At 38.6% G+C, this 13,924-nt stretch overlaps 1 protein-coding gene across 2 annotated transcripts in view; it reads right to left on the reverse strand.

Moving 5' to 3' along the window:
- ARHGAP15 (Rho GTPase activating protein 15) overlaps window positions 1-13,924 on the reverse strand; it is a 659,666-nt gene that overhangs the window by 629,324 nt on the left and 16,418 nt on the right. The window lies entirely within an intron of this gene.

Here is a 13,924-nt window from a genome sequence, read left to right on the forward strand (position 1 = left end):
ACCCTTAGTCTGTGTAATTCTTAATCCATTTAAAAACTTCTTTTAAAAAAAAAGATTTATCTTATTTATTTGAAAGGCAGAGTTACAGAGAAAGAAGGAGGGAGGGAGGGACACACACACAGAGAGAGAGAGGGTGAGGGGAGGGAGAGAAGTTCCATCCATTGGTTTACTTCTCAAATGGCTGCAACAGATGGAGTTGGATTAGGGCAAAGCCAGAAGCTTCATTTAGGTCTCCCACAAGTGTACAATGGCTCAGGCACTTGGGCCATCTCCCGCTGCCTTCCCAGGCACAATATCAGGTAGTTGGATCACAAGTGGAACAAACAGGACTCAAATCGGCGTCCACATGGAATGGTGACTTTCCAGAGTGCAGTTTAACCTGTTATTCCATAATGCCAGCCCCTTAAAAACTTCTTACAGGAATATGATGCAATCTCCCATATATACAAATGATGTTGCTAACTAGTCATCCTTAGGGTATATGACTTTTTTCATTCACAGTTTCATGTTTCATTCACAGCTTCACTGATTTATTATCCATTGCTACACACTATTTTGGTAAATGCAAATCCATATAAATAAGGTCTAATTTAAGTAAGTGGGATTGGTGTAGAGCAAAATAAATCCCGTAACTCTACCTGCATTCACAGTATCCACAGGGGTAAATTAAAATACAATTCACTGCCATTTGCTGATGGAAATAGCTTTGTTAGCTTTGTTGGACATAATATTTAGGAAGAACATAAATAAAAATAAAATCAGCAACCTTTATTTATTCTGATATATTTTAATAGAAGGAATCACTCAAGCAAGAAAGTTCAGTATGGGCATACTTCACAGCAGCAGCAATAAGGGAAAATAATTTAGAAAAAGAAAATTAAGAGAAGTACTCTGGCAGCAAAAGGGGGTGGACTAGGAGAGCTTCCATTGATTTCCCAAATCATAATCCTCTCCAGGTGCCCCTTCCCTACAGTCCCTCCAAAGAACATAGCAGTTCATTAAAAACTGAACATTTACAATGCATGCACATCTTGTAAGTTCTTTGAAGCAGGTACTTCTCTAGCCTGATTGTTGTCTCTGATGCTTATCTACAAATACAATCTATACTAGATCCCAGGAACATGAGTAAAACATTGAACAAAATTATGACTACTTAGGTATAGGAACAACAGAACATAGAAGAATGATCATATTTTAAGGAGCCAACTGAATTGGTACCTCAATATTTTTAGAGAGAAAACAGAGGTAGATTCATGTAATGGTAAAGTCAGGTGGACACTAACATGAATGAAAAAGAAAACATTTTTATAAAGATTTATTATATTTATTTGAAAGGGAGAGAGAGAGAGAGAGAGAGTTTTGTTTCTGTTGTTTCACATCCCACATGGCCATGAGGGCCAAGGCTGGGTCATGCCAGCGATAGGATCCTAGAACTACATCCAGGACTCCTATGTGGATGGCAGAAGCCCAATCACTTGGGCTATCTTCTGCTGTTTCTGGCCCATTAGCAGGGAGCTGGATCAGAACTGGAGCAGCTGGGATTAGAACAGCAATGCAGGCAAAAGCTTAACCCACTATACCACAATGCCAACTCCAGACAGCATTTTAATAAGGAGGAAAATATTACCTCCTAATGAATAATGATAAAGCAGTTGTATGAAAGTTCAGAAAATAAGTTAATTCTTATTATTACTACATGCTAAACACCATGCTGAGTGGTTTAATCCTTATAAAATTCTTATGCCATTAAACCCATATTTTTATAGAGGAGAAAAATGAGGATCAAAGACTAATTTCCCAAGAACAGTGGCAGCAAAGGGAGAAGAAATAAGTACCTTTTTTTCCAAAAAAAGACCCAGATTTCCCTCAACAGGTGGATAGAGAGACAGATTACAGTTTACATTGAAAGTAGTAAACAATGAGCAAGGACAGACTGATGATGAATGGAGCCGCATGGATAAATCACAACCTCTTTCTGCTGAGGGAATGCAGTCAGCTCCATCCACCCCCCACCCCCAAAACGCAAAAGAACAATGATTGTGCAATCTTGCTTATATAATATTCTAAAATTTGCAACCAATATGTGACAGATAGTTGATCGGTGATTGCTTAGGCAGGGGTGGAAGCCAGAGAGGATACACGAATTACAAGGAAACTTTGGAGGTAATGGGTATGGTTGTTATCCTGATTGTGTTGATGGTTTCATAGGCAAATGCATATATTAAAAATGAACATTGTACACTGTACATTCATACTGTATGGTACTTCAATTATAGCTAGCAAAGTTTTTTTGAAAGTTGTTTTAGCACTTCCTTAACTCATTTATTTTGCATTTATTTTCATTTTTTATGTGCCTATATGAGTGATATATCCTAAAAGTTATCTAATTGAGAATAAAAGAACTCTCTTGGCAAGTAGGACATAAAAATTTGAAATCATCATAAATATTTTCTAGAAAATTGGATGTCTCTTCTGAGTGTATTAGAGACATAACCAGTGTATTACTCAAGAGACTAACTGTAAGGACTGCATGTTTGTAACATTTGTCGGGAGAATCACTGAGGTTGACGCCACTATTTTTGACCAAGGCCATCAAGCCGCTGTATTTACATAGCCCAGCTGTGTGCTGTTTGTAGGATGTGTTGCTTCCTCAGCATCTGCAGGAATTTCTCTGACAAATAATTTGCATTCTGTGTATTGACTTTGCAATCAACCCATAATTTGCCTAGTGATGTGTTACTGTCACAAGGTTGGATTACTCGAAAAGCTTCTAATCTGGCTTCCTCGACTATTTTCCTGGTAACAGAATACGGGTTACTTTAAGATCTTCCTTCTTCAGCTCTCTGTCCCTACTACATTTCAATGACAGTTCTTTTAATTTTCTACTCTTTCTCACTCCAGCCAACACTGCTTTCCCACCTGACTCCATCCTCACATTTTGTTGATATCCATCTACCTTCCTTGTTTCGTATCCAGTTTCCCATGTACAGTGGCCTCCCACTATCCACAGGTAACATGTACTAAGATCCTCCTCCTACTTGCAGTGGGTGCCTGAAACATAGACAGCATCAAATCGTATATATATATACACTATGCTTTTTCCAATATATAGATACCTACTGTAAAGTTCAATTTATAAACTAGGCATGCTAAAAGATAAGCAATAATAATAGAATAATTATTAAAAATAATTGTTATAAAAGCTACATGAATTTCTCCTGTCTCCTTTTCCCCCAAAGTATCTTATTGTAGTATACTGACCCTTCTAGTGATGATGTGAGATGATACAAGTCCTGTGGATGAAGTGAAGAGAGGTGAATGATGTAGGCATTGTGACATAGCCTTAGTCTACCACACAAGGGTTGCTTAAGAATAAATACTGCCATACAGTGACAGATGATCTGATCATCAAGATGGCTACTAAGCGACCAACAGGTGGGCAGTGTATACAGCAGGGATATGCGGACAAAGGGATGATCAATACCCTAGTCAAAAGGCAAATAATTTAAAGCCTGTGAAACATTGTTTTATGGCTATTCAGAACAGTATCCAATTTAAAACTTGTAAATTGCTTATTTAGGGGAATTTTCATTTAATAATTTTGGACCACAATTGATTGTGGACAAATGAAACCATTTGTCTGCAATGTCATTCATTCAATACGTCATAGTTGTTCTCATGTTTTAAAATATCTAAAGGCTAGTAATTTGCAAAGCACTACATGACACTGGGAGAATACAGAAAAACAACATCAAATCTCTTCTTAAAGATTTCTATCAGCAGAAAAAAAATTCCTCTAACACTGAGATTTTCCTAAGAGGCAGGCATATTCTTAGAGGCTGAAGATAATCTTCTTTTTCAATTGAGTGCCCTTGATTTTGGTAAAGGAATCGAAAAACAAATCAATAGTTAAATAGTGTGTATCTGTGTGTGTGTGCAGGGTGGGATGGGTACTTGGCCTAAGATATCCAGTGTGGACAGTGAGAGAGAGAGAGACAGAGAGAAAGGTCTTCCTTTTTCCTTTTTCCGTTGGTTCACCCCCTAATGGCTGCTGCGGCTGGCGCACTGCGCTGATCCAAATCCAGGAGCCGGGTGCTTCTCCTGGTCTGCCATGCGGGTGCAGGGCCCAAGCACTTGGACCATCCTGCACTGCACTCCCGGGCCACAGCAGAGAGCTGGACTGGAAGAGGAGCAACCGGGACAGAATCTGGCACCCCGACTGGGACTAGAACCCGGAGTGCTGGCGCCGCAGGTGGAGGATTAACTTATTGAGCCGCAGCACCGGCTCTAAGATATCCTTGTCCCATATCAGAGTGCCTGGATTCAATACCCAGTTCTGGTTCCAACACCAGTTTCCTATAAATGCAAATCCTGGGAGGCAGAGGTAATGGCTACCCATGTGAGAGACCTGGACTGTATTTGGCTCCCAGCTGTGGCTCTGGTTCAGCCCAGGTCATCACAGACAGGAGAGTGAAAAAGAGGTGAAAGCTCTCTATCTTTCTCTTAAATAATTTTTTATAAGGGAACTGAGAGTTGAGTAGTCTAGGTAGTAGTAGTCTAGGTTGGGAGAGGAGTAATGGCATCAAACTGAGGTGGAACTTGGAAATAGAAAGAGGCTGTAACAGAAGACCAAAATGCTGGATCTAAATGGGAGCAAGTTGGGAATTTCAGGACAAGCCTCAGTGAAGCAAATGTGTGAAAATACCTGTGATATTATAAGATAGGTATTGGAACCAGCATTGTGGCACAGGAGGTAAAGCTGCCACCTACAGTGCCGGCATCCCACATGGATGCTGGTTTGAGTCCTGGCTGCTCTAGTTCCCATCCAGCTCCCTGCTAATGGTCTGGGAAAAGCAGTAAAAATGGCCCAAGTTCTTAGGCCCCTGCTACCTATGTGGGAGACCTGGATGAAAAGAAACTCCTGGCTCCTAGTTTCTTCTGGCCCAGTCCTGGCTGTTGTGGCCATCTGGGAAGTGAACCAATAGATGGAAGATGTCTCTGTCTGTAACTCTTTCAAATAAATAAATAAATCTTTTCAAAGAAAAAGAAGGTACATATGGAAATGCATCACAAAGGGAAAATAAAGTACCAGGGGAGTTCAAGGCTAAAAGACATGATGAGTTCCAGGGAGGAGGTGGTATTTGAGCTCTGTGTGAGTCTAATCATTCTGCTGGACTTGGCTTGGACTGAATAATTGGCCAAGAGCCCCACCCCTTATGATCTAACCAGTGCCATAAGTGGCTGGAATTCTAGACACAGAGAGAGAATATGGGAAGGTGGCTTTCCTTGGCAAAATACACAAGTGTCTTCTGTGGATGAATTAAGATTTGAGATAAATTGAGAGGGAAGCAGGACCCCATTTTGTACAGAGGAAGGTGCAGGTGGTAGGAAGGAGAATGAACCATAATGGGAGTGTGGGCATCTAATAGGCCTGAAATGACAGCTGTGATTCCCGTGCATGTAGTGCTTGTGGTTCAGAGATGACTTCCTCCCATTCATTCCAGTAAGAGTTTCTCAAATCCAGTAGATGGGGCCATTTCAAGGCTATATGTTGCAGGTTGTATTTGCATCCTACTTAGCGGCTTTTATTTACCCTTTTTCAACTTCTGATTTCCCCCGTGCCTACATTTTAGCACTCTGTTAACTCTACTAGGCACCTGGCGTTCCTCTTGAAATGTGGACTGCCAAAGCCAACACTGCAGCACTCACACAGGCACATCTCATCTACAAAGATGGAATTTCTGCAGTTCCCTCATTCATTAATCCTTATATGTGTCCTTTAAAAACATTGCTCCATTCAGTGACTCACCTAGAAGTATGTGGGAGGATGAGATTAGGATAATTAGCAACATGTCCCAAATTAGACTTCCCTGTACTCTCAGAGAATCATTTACCTGAACCACACTGGATATTATTCTGGGCTAGAAAAGAGAAATATCTTGTAAGATAAGAATGTTGATCAGACTGTTCTATTTATTTCCTGGAGTAAATTCATGATAAGATAAGCATTTGTGACTGAGGATTGATTATTAGAATTATATTTCAGCAAATGATGCCTCCTGGAGATGTGTGATATGATGCCCCTGTCATGGTGACATTGTTTTTGAGTTTTTGTGAAATAAGGCTATGGAGGAACAAATCCAATTGTAAAGTCTGCTTCACCTTTACTCAAAAAACTAAAATACAATACAATTCAATAAAAGTCCCAGAAGGGTCAGCATGTGTTTCAATGGTTAAGAGGCCTGCATCCTATATCAGAGTGACTGGGTTTCAATCCCAGCACCACTTCTGATCCAGCTTCCTGATAATGTGCATTTTGGGAAGCAGCAGGTGATGGTTCAAGTAGCTGGGTCCTTGACACCCATAACGGGTCAGGCTTTGGCCTGGTGCACCTCTGGCTATTGCAGTCACCTAGGGAGTGAACTACAGGATAGAAGCTCTCTCTTTCTTCTCTACCTTCCAAACATAATGAAAATCAATAAATACTCTTTAAAAGAAACCCTCACACCCAGAATCTATCTTGATTTGTTGCCTAGCACTGAGGAGTAGCTGTGCTTCCAGGAACATCTGTATGTTTCAGAGGATAGTTGTAAAGGGAATGGACTTTAATTTTGTGAATATTTCTATATAATTCTTCACAGGGTTTTTACATCATATTCTCTTGTTAAATCCATGTTTTCATTCCTCATTCACCCTCACCCTTCATTTTCCAGACATAGATTTTAAAATCAATAATATTTGTTTATACTTATTTCCCTGTAACTTAGCAATATCAGGCATATTGTGAACCATAAGTCACATCAACTTTAGTTGTATTTGATCTACATGACTGCTAAGTATTCTTCTTGTTCTTTCTGGAACATGCCATCCTCTCATAATCATTATCATTATTCTTTTTATTAGATTTTTATTTGAAAAAAATCTATGCCATGTGCATTTATATTCTTACATGAGGCCCTCAGAGCATTTGTGAATGACTAATGAAAATACTGAAGAACTGGCTCATTTTGCATGTGTCTAAGATATCAATTGATTTTATAAAATTCTCCAAAAAAAAAAATCCCTTCATTAAAAACTGAAATGCAAATCACTTAGGACTGGCTTCACTAATTCTCTAAACTTCCTGATTTTGGTACGTACTCACAGAGGAGCAAGAATAGCTTGTGATGTTGCACCAGTTCCACTTTCAATCCTTTTTTGAAAACAGGAAACCATGATGAGCGTGCACTTCCTAAGAGGCCACACAAACGTTGGCCCCAAGCAACAGACTTCGTTTAGTGGTGTTTTGGGCTTGATTTCCTCACTCACATTGCAAATAACCAAGTAGCAGTGAAGATGATATTTCATTTAATCATCAATTTCATAGCTGCTCTGCCAATTATTTGTTGCACTCTGTTAATTACACTAAGGCTCAGTAGCTTGCCCCTTTGTGTTAGAAGCTGACTTTTGACATCTCTTTCACATCAGTGGCATTAAAAATAAACATATTTTAAGAAAGTTGTAAGCTAGGACAAACTTAATAGGCTCTATTATATGGCTTCCATGAATAAAACAGAGACTGAGACTCAGGGAGACTGAGTTTCTTTCCCAAGGTCCCACAACCTGCTCATAGTAGTCCCAGGACAGCACCAGGGCCGGCATCTCCAAATATCCTGGCTCAGCCCTAGGCCCCCAAGTCATGTAGAAACCATGTATGGAAAAATAAAGCAGCAAGAATTTCTAAGGAATTCTGGCAGCAATCTACAAGATAAAATGACCTAATATATCCATATCAGGTATATATCTTGTAAATTTTTCTCTTTTTTTATAAATGTTCTTATGTCTCATGACAAAATAGTAGAGGTGTAATCATGGTTTATTAAAGGTATAAATGAAAAACAAAAATGTAAACTAGTCAATGCCAGTGTATGTAGCCTACCAAAGCATTGCCAATAGAAAACTGTCATTGTCTGAGTTTCTTACTTAAAAATATGTTTAGGGGGTCAGCGCTGTGGAGTAGTGGATAAAGCTGACGCCTGCAGTGCCAGCAACACATATGGTACATATTCGTTGGTTCGAATTCCGGCTGCTCCACTTCGGATCCAGCTCTCTGCTATGGCCTGGGAAGGCAGTAGAAGATGGCCCAAGTCCTTGGGCCCCTGAATCCATGTGGAAGACCCAGAAGAATCTCCTGGCTCCTGTCTTCATATCGGCACAGCCAACTGGGAAATGAACCAGAGGATGGAAGATCTCTCTCTCTCTCTCTCTCTCTCTCTCTCTCTCTGCCTTTCCTTCTCTCTCTGTGTAACTCTGCTTTTCAAATAAATAAATAAATCTTTTAAAAATATGTTTGTCACCCTCAACATGTCTCTAAATGCAAAAGAAAACTGTGTACTTCATAAGAAATAAAAGACTGATAGCATCCATGCTTTTCACATAGTCTGAGGCCAATATTAAAGTATGCTAGAAGATCCACATAATTTTTTTAAAAAATGAAGAATGTAATATTTTTATTTCAGAATAACTCTTTTGCTTTACTCGTTATTTATTTATTTTTTTTAACAACCACGTTTATCACCACTTAGAATTTGGCCAGGCTATTTGTTTTCAGAAAAGTGTAACTCAAGTTTCAGATTTCTTTAGGTGTTTGGTATTCTTTTCCCAAATAGAAGGCCTCTCTTATAAGACAGGGGTTACCATCAAGACTTGCTGTGGTAAGTTCTCCCTCAAGAAGCTACTGCATGTACCCCCAGGGAATTCCCTTTTCATGGCATTAGCACAGGTTTTCACAGCCCGCCAAGGTAACTATCTGTCCCACCTGCCTAAGTGTGAAGAGGCCCTCTGCAGTGAAATGACCCCATTCCTTTCTTCGCATGTCTGGGAAGAGCTTTTTCTTCAGGCCTGCTAAGAGCTCCTAGAATCCCATAGACAAATATTATTTCTTTGAGAAATTCATTTCTATCCCCTAGGAAGATCTTATGTTGATCTGTGGTAGAACAAATCTGTTTGTTCCCCTATGGAAATGACTTGTGGCCGTGGTGGCTCTAGTAATGTGTGGCACAACCCTCATGTCACACTTTCCTGACAGGTCAGTAATTAACTTGCATTGCAATTGTTTGTCGTCTCCACCACAGCAGCCATTTACCAAAATAACATTTTAATTTCACTTTCCTTCCAGTTCACTTTCCTTTTCTTTTTCTCCCTGTGGCTTCTACATCTCTATTAAGTCTAATTTCCCCAGACCACTTCCATAAGCTGAGAGAGTGCAATAAAACCCTGTTTCAAAAATGTCAAATATAATGAGAAAGGAAGATCACAGTAAAGGAATTTGACCATAGCTCCCCATTGGGTAACATTGTCTTTGACTGGGCAGGTGTTTTATATATATCAGAGATGTGATAATAAGGCTTTGCATTTATTTAACTTATATCAGGGAATCGGGGGGATAGGCTTCATTTCCTGATAAAGTCTGGCAAGTCAGCTGCATCAGTAAATTGTAATACAGTTATTGTCATTGCATGTGGCCTTCTTAAATGGTGAAAATGACAAGTAAAATATATTTTGACAGCAGAATTAGTCCCATATGAATTTGCATGGTAGGCAATCTTGGTCTCTTTTAGCTCTTGGTATCCTGGCGCCATCTTGAATGCCTGAGGCATCTTAGTCTTAAATTTTTGAAAGACAAGCTACATCCCACAGGTTCTACAAAAATTAGGAGCCTTTCAGTAGAATTAGAGCCAACATGTGGCCCTACCAGGGAGTCTGGTAATAGTGCCATCCAGGATGTGACTGGGGTCAATTTCAGGGGAAGGTGATATTAGGCCTGGGTGTTGTATGATAAATATGACTCTAAAAGGCAGGCAAAAGTATATAAAGAATAGTGCTGAGATGACAAGATTTAAGGGAAACAGGAGTGAATACTCATGCCCATTGATACAGTGTGGGTGGCTAGGTGGAACAGTAAGAGCTGGCTGGATTAGGAGGACCTTGTCATTCCTATTAAAGAATTTTTGGGTTTTGTCTTACAGATCCTGGGGAATTTGGTGCCTTTGTTTAAGATATGATCTTTTCCCAAATGATTTGATGAAAAGAGATCCACAAGAAGAGGTCCCTGGCTACTGAGGCTGCAAAATGAATGCCTCCTGCAGCATTCTCAGGGGATGTTTATTCATTGATTTTAAATCAGAATAAATATCACAATATCTCTTTGTAAATGCTGATCTTATAATAAGAGCACCCTGGGAACTGGTAAAACTATTCCAGAATTTTGAAAATCTAACTCTGAATATCCGGGTACAAGTTGAATGATTCTGGTCAGCAATAAAGTGAACAGAAAGGTAAACACTTAACAGGAGTGACAAAATGATGCATTTAAGGAAACAAGGTGTGCTAAGGTACAACTGCATTTCATTCAGAAGACAGAAAAAGAACAAAGTTAGTGGAACTGCTTCTTAAGGTTTCTTTGATGATTATGCAGGTAGTAAAAAATTGAAAAGAAAATAGGACAAAAAAAATCCCTGTACCACAGTGATTAAATTTAGGGAGTATAAGAAATTTTATTAAATGGCAATCTCCTTAAACACAGAGAAGAATCATGAGGGACATAAGTAATGCAATCTTCTCTCTGTTTCCTCTGTCAGTTTTGACCTAATCTAGCAAGAAATGTTGAGCTGTTTTCTGCCTCTTTTGTACAAGTATCAATTAAGGGAAAACAGGGTGACTGTCTTAGGGCACTGATGATAAAATGTCATTTAAGTAGAAAACATCAGCTATAGAACAAGTTACTCAGCAGCCAGAATACACTGACAAAACAAACTGCATCTGAGACATTTTCAGGGACAGGTCTAATTTTCTGATCTTGGTTGGAAGAGTAGCAAGTACAAAAAATACATGTTGACCTGTGATTGTTTCAGTTTCTTAGAATTACTTGTTTAATAGTGCTTTTTCATAAATGGCTTAACTCGGTTACAAAGTCCTTTTATCAAGCAAATTAAATTTCATCACCCATTGGTTGCAGTTTTATAAGGCTCCTATCTCTATCTTGGGTTATTCAGAGTTCAAATATGGGGATGTTGCACATTGCATAAGTAGTGCTCAATGGCAATTAAGAGTAATCAGCAATTGACAATAGTCAGTTAAGGCTGACATTTGTTTTACTTAGAAAATTTGTCAGTATATCTGCCAGTCTTCCCCTAATGCTCTAATCTCTACAACTCTGAATTGATTGGATTGGGTTTCAATGCCAAATGGCATCTCTGAGGACTGGACGATAAGGTCATAATCCATTGTTGTGAATGATGATGCCTATACCATCAAAACAGGCATTTTTCAAAGGATGAAATACAAATGGCCAACAGGCAGATGAAAAAATGCTCGGATCACTGGCAATCAGGCAAATACAAATAAAAACCACAATGAGGTTTCACATCACCCCAGTTAGGATGGCTCTCATCCACAATAATAATAATAATAATAATAATAAAAAATGTTGGCAAGGATGTGGTGAAAAAGTACCTAATCCACTGCTGGTGTGAATGAAAACAAGTACAACCACAATGGGAGACATTATGCAGCTTCCTCAGAAATCTAAAAATAGATCTACTATATGACCCAGTCATTACACTCCTGGGAATTTATGCAAAGGAAATTAAATTAGCATATGAAAGAGTTACTTGTACCCCCATGTTTGTTGCAGCTCAATTCACAATAAGTATGCTATAGAATCAACACAGATGTCCATCAACTGATGACTGGATGATGAAAATGTGGGATACCCATATCTATATCTATATATACATATATATATATGGAATACTACTCGGTAATAAAAAGAAAGAAATCCTTTCTTTTGTAACAAAATGGATGCAACTAGAAACCATTAGGCTCAGTGAAATAAGCCATTTCCAAGAGGCAAATATCATATGTTTTCCAATATATGACAATTAATATAGAATACAAAAAACTGTATAAGAATGAAAAGGACATCTTGTGATTTTATTGTTGTTTTTAGCCCTTCTTTATACTCCTGTGGAACTGTGGTCTTTCTACTTTTTACTTGTTGAATATTATGATTAGTAGTGCATTAAGTCTGTGATTATAGAATGGATTGAAATTAACTTTTTGTAAAAATTAAAGAAAAAAGAAAGGAAAGAAGGAGGGAAGTATGGTTATCTTCTTAGAATTGTACATATGAAATCTTTTCTCTTTACATTATAAAAATTAAAAATAAAAAATTTGGAGTATCTCCATTAATGCATTTAAAAATCAGTTCTTTCTTTCTTGATTATTTATGAGTGAAATTTTTTTAAATAGCTTCTATGTAGGAGTTTTTGCAGGTGTGTGTTATGTGTACATGTGTATGTATATTCTTCAATGAACTGTCATAAAATGAATATACCCATATGATCACAAACTAAAAAAACGGCACAAGCAGCATTCTAGAAGCTCCCTGAAACTGTCCATTCACTTCTCATCTTATCCACCAAAGATAGTCATTATTCTGCGTTCTCAGATTTGCAAGTTTTTGAACTTTATATAAGTGGAAACTTAAATTATACATATTTTCTTGCTGGGATTATTTTTACCTTACATCTTACTCTGTGCATAGGATTGCAGTGCAATAATCTTTTATGAAGTGCCCATGCAAGATGCTTGCTCATTTCTTTCAATTAGGCTGTCTGTCTTTTTCTTATGGATTTGCAGTTGTTTCTATATTCTGGGTAAAAATCATTTTTAATATATTTTTTGCAATAATTAACCTTTCCTACTTTGAGTTGCTTTATCAACGTCATAACAGCATCTTTTCATTAATGGTTTTAATTTTTTTTTAATTTTTAAAAATTTTTTTTGACAGGCAAAGTTAGTGAGAGAGAGAGACAGAGAGAAAGGTCTTCTTCCATTGGTTCATCCCCCAAACGGCTGCTACGGCCAGTGCGCTGCGCCGATCTGAAGCCAGGAGCCAGGTGCTTCTCCTGGTCTCCCATGCGGGTGCAGGGCCCAAGCACTTGGGCCATCCTCCACTGCACTCCCAGGCCACAGCAGAGAGCTGGACTGGAAGAGGGGCAACCGGGACAGAATCCAGCACCCCAACCGTGACTAGAACCCGGGGTGCTGGCGCCGCAGGTGGAGGATTAGCCTAGTGAACTCCCTCATTAATGGTTTTAAATTTTAATGTTATCGGATTCATTGTTTCTTGCCTTTTATGATTAGTTTTTTTTTGGTTTTTTTTGGGGGGAGTCCTCTTAAGAAACCTCTGCCTACTTAAAGGCCACGAAAACTGTTTCATGTTTTTCTTTAAATTACATTTTATGTCATTTTTATTTTTAGGGTAGCTTACATATGGATAGTTCATATATAAAATATAGTTTTAAATAGGAAAGACTTGTAATCTTTCATTTATTGAGGTGAGAAAAGACAAGGAACTGGATATGAAATGATAGTTATGAGAGTGGTTTCCTAGCTGCCAGTGGTGGCAAGAAGCACAATCTGAAAAGTACTGGCAATGCTCAATAATTACATAGATCTCTGGTCATAGTCTGGGTAAATACTGGCAACTGGAGATACAAGGACAATAGGAAAAGCTATCTAATAGATAGAAAGAAACAACCATTGGTAAGCTGAGAAGGGTGATTCTGAGGCATTAGGATTTACAGAGCCTTGTGTACTAGCAAGTTTGTTACCACGTGGCAGTTCTCCATCCTGGGTGTTTGTTCAGGTCTAGCTCAACTATCCATTAGAATGACAGGACCTCAGTTCTCACAAGGAGATGAGGCAGCAAATAAGCAGGTTACTAGTTTGGATGAACAGTTCTTGTAAAGATGGAGGACATTTTTGAAGAAAATTCACAAACATTGCCGTCTCCAAAGGTGTCCGTCCATTCAAGAAGCCATGAATATCAAAATAGTGAGAAAATATTAGTCAGTCACAATGCTCAAGTTGAAAAGTT

This window comes from Oryctolagus cuniculus, chromosome 3 (genome assembly GCF_051225735.1).
Source record: "Oryctolagus cuniculus isolate XC-2025 breed Fujian yellow rabbit chromosome 3, ASM5122573v1, whole genome shotgun sequence".
NCBI lineage: Eukaryota > Metazoa > Chordata > Mammalia > Lagomorpha > Leporidae > Oryctolagus > Oryctolagus cuniculus.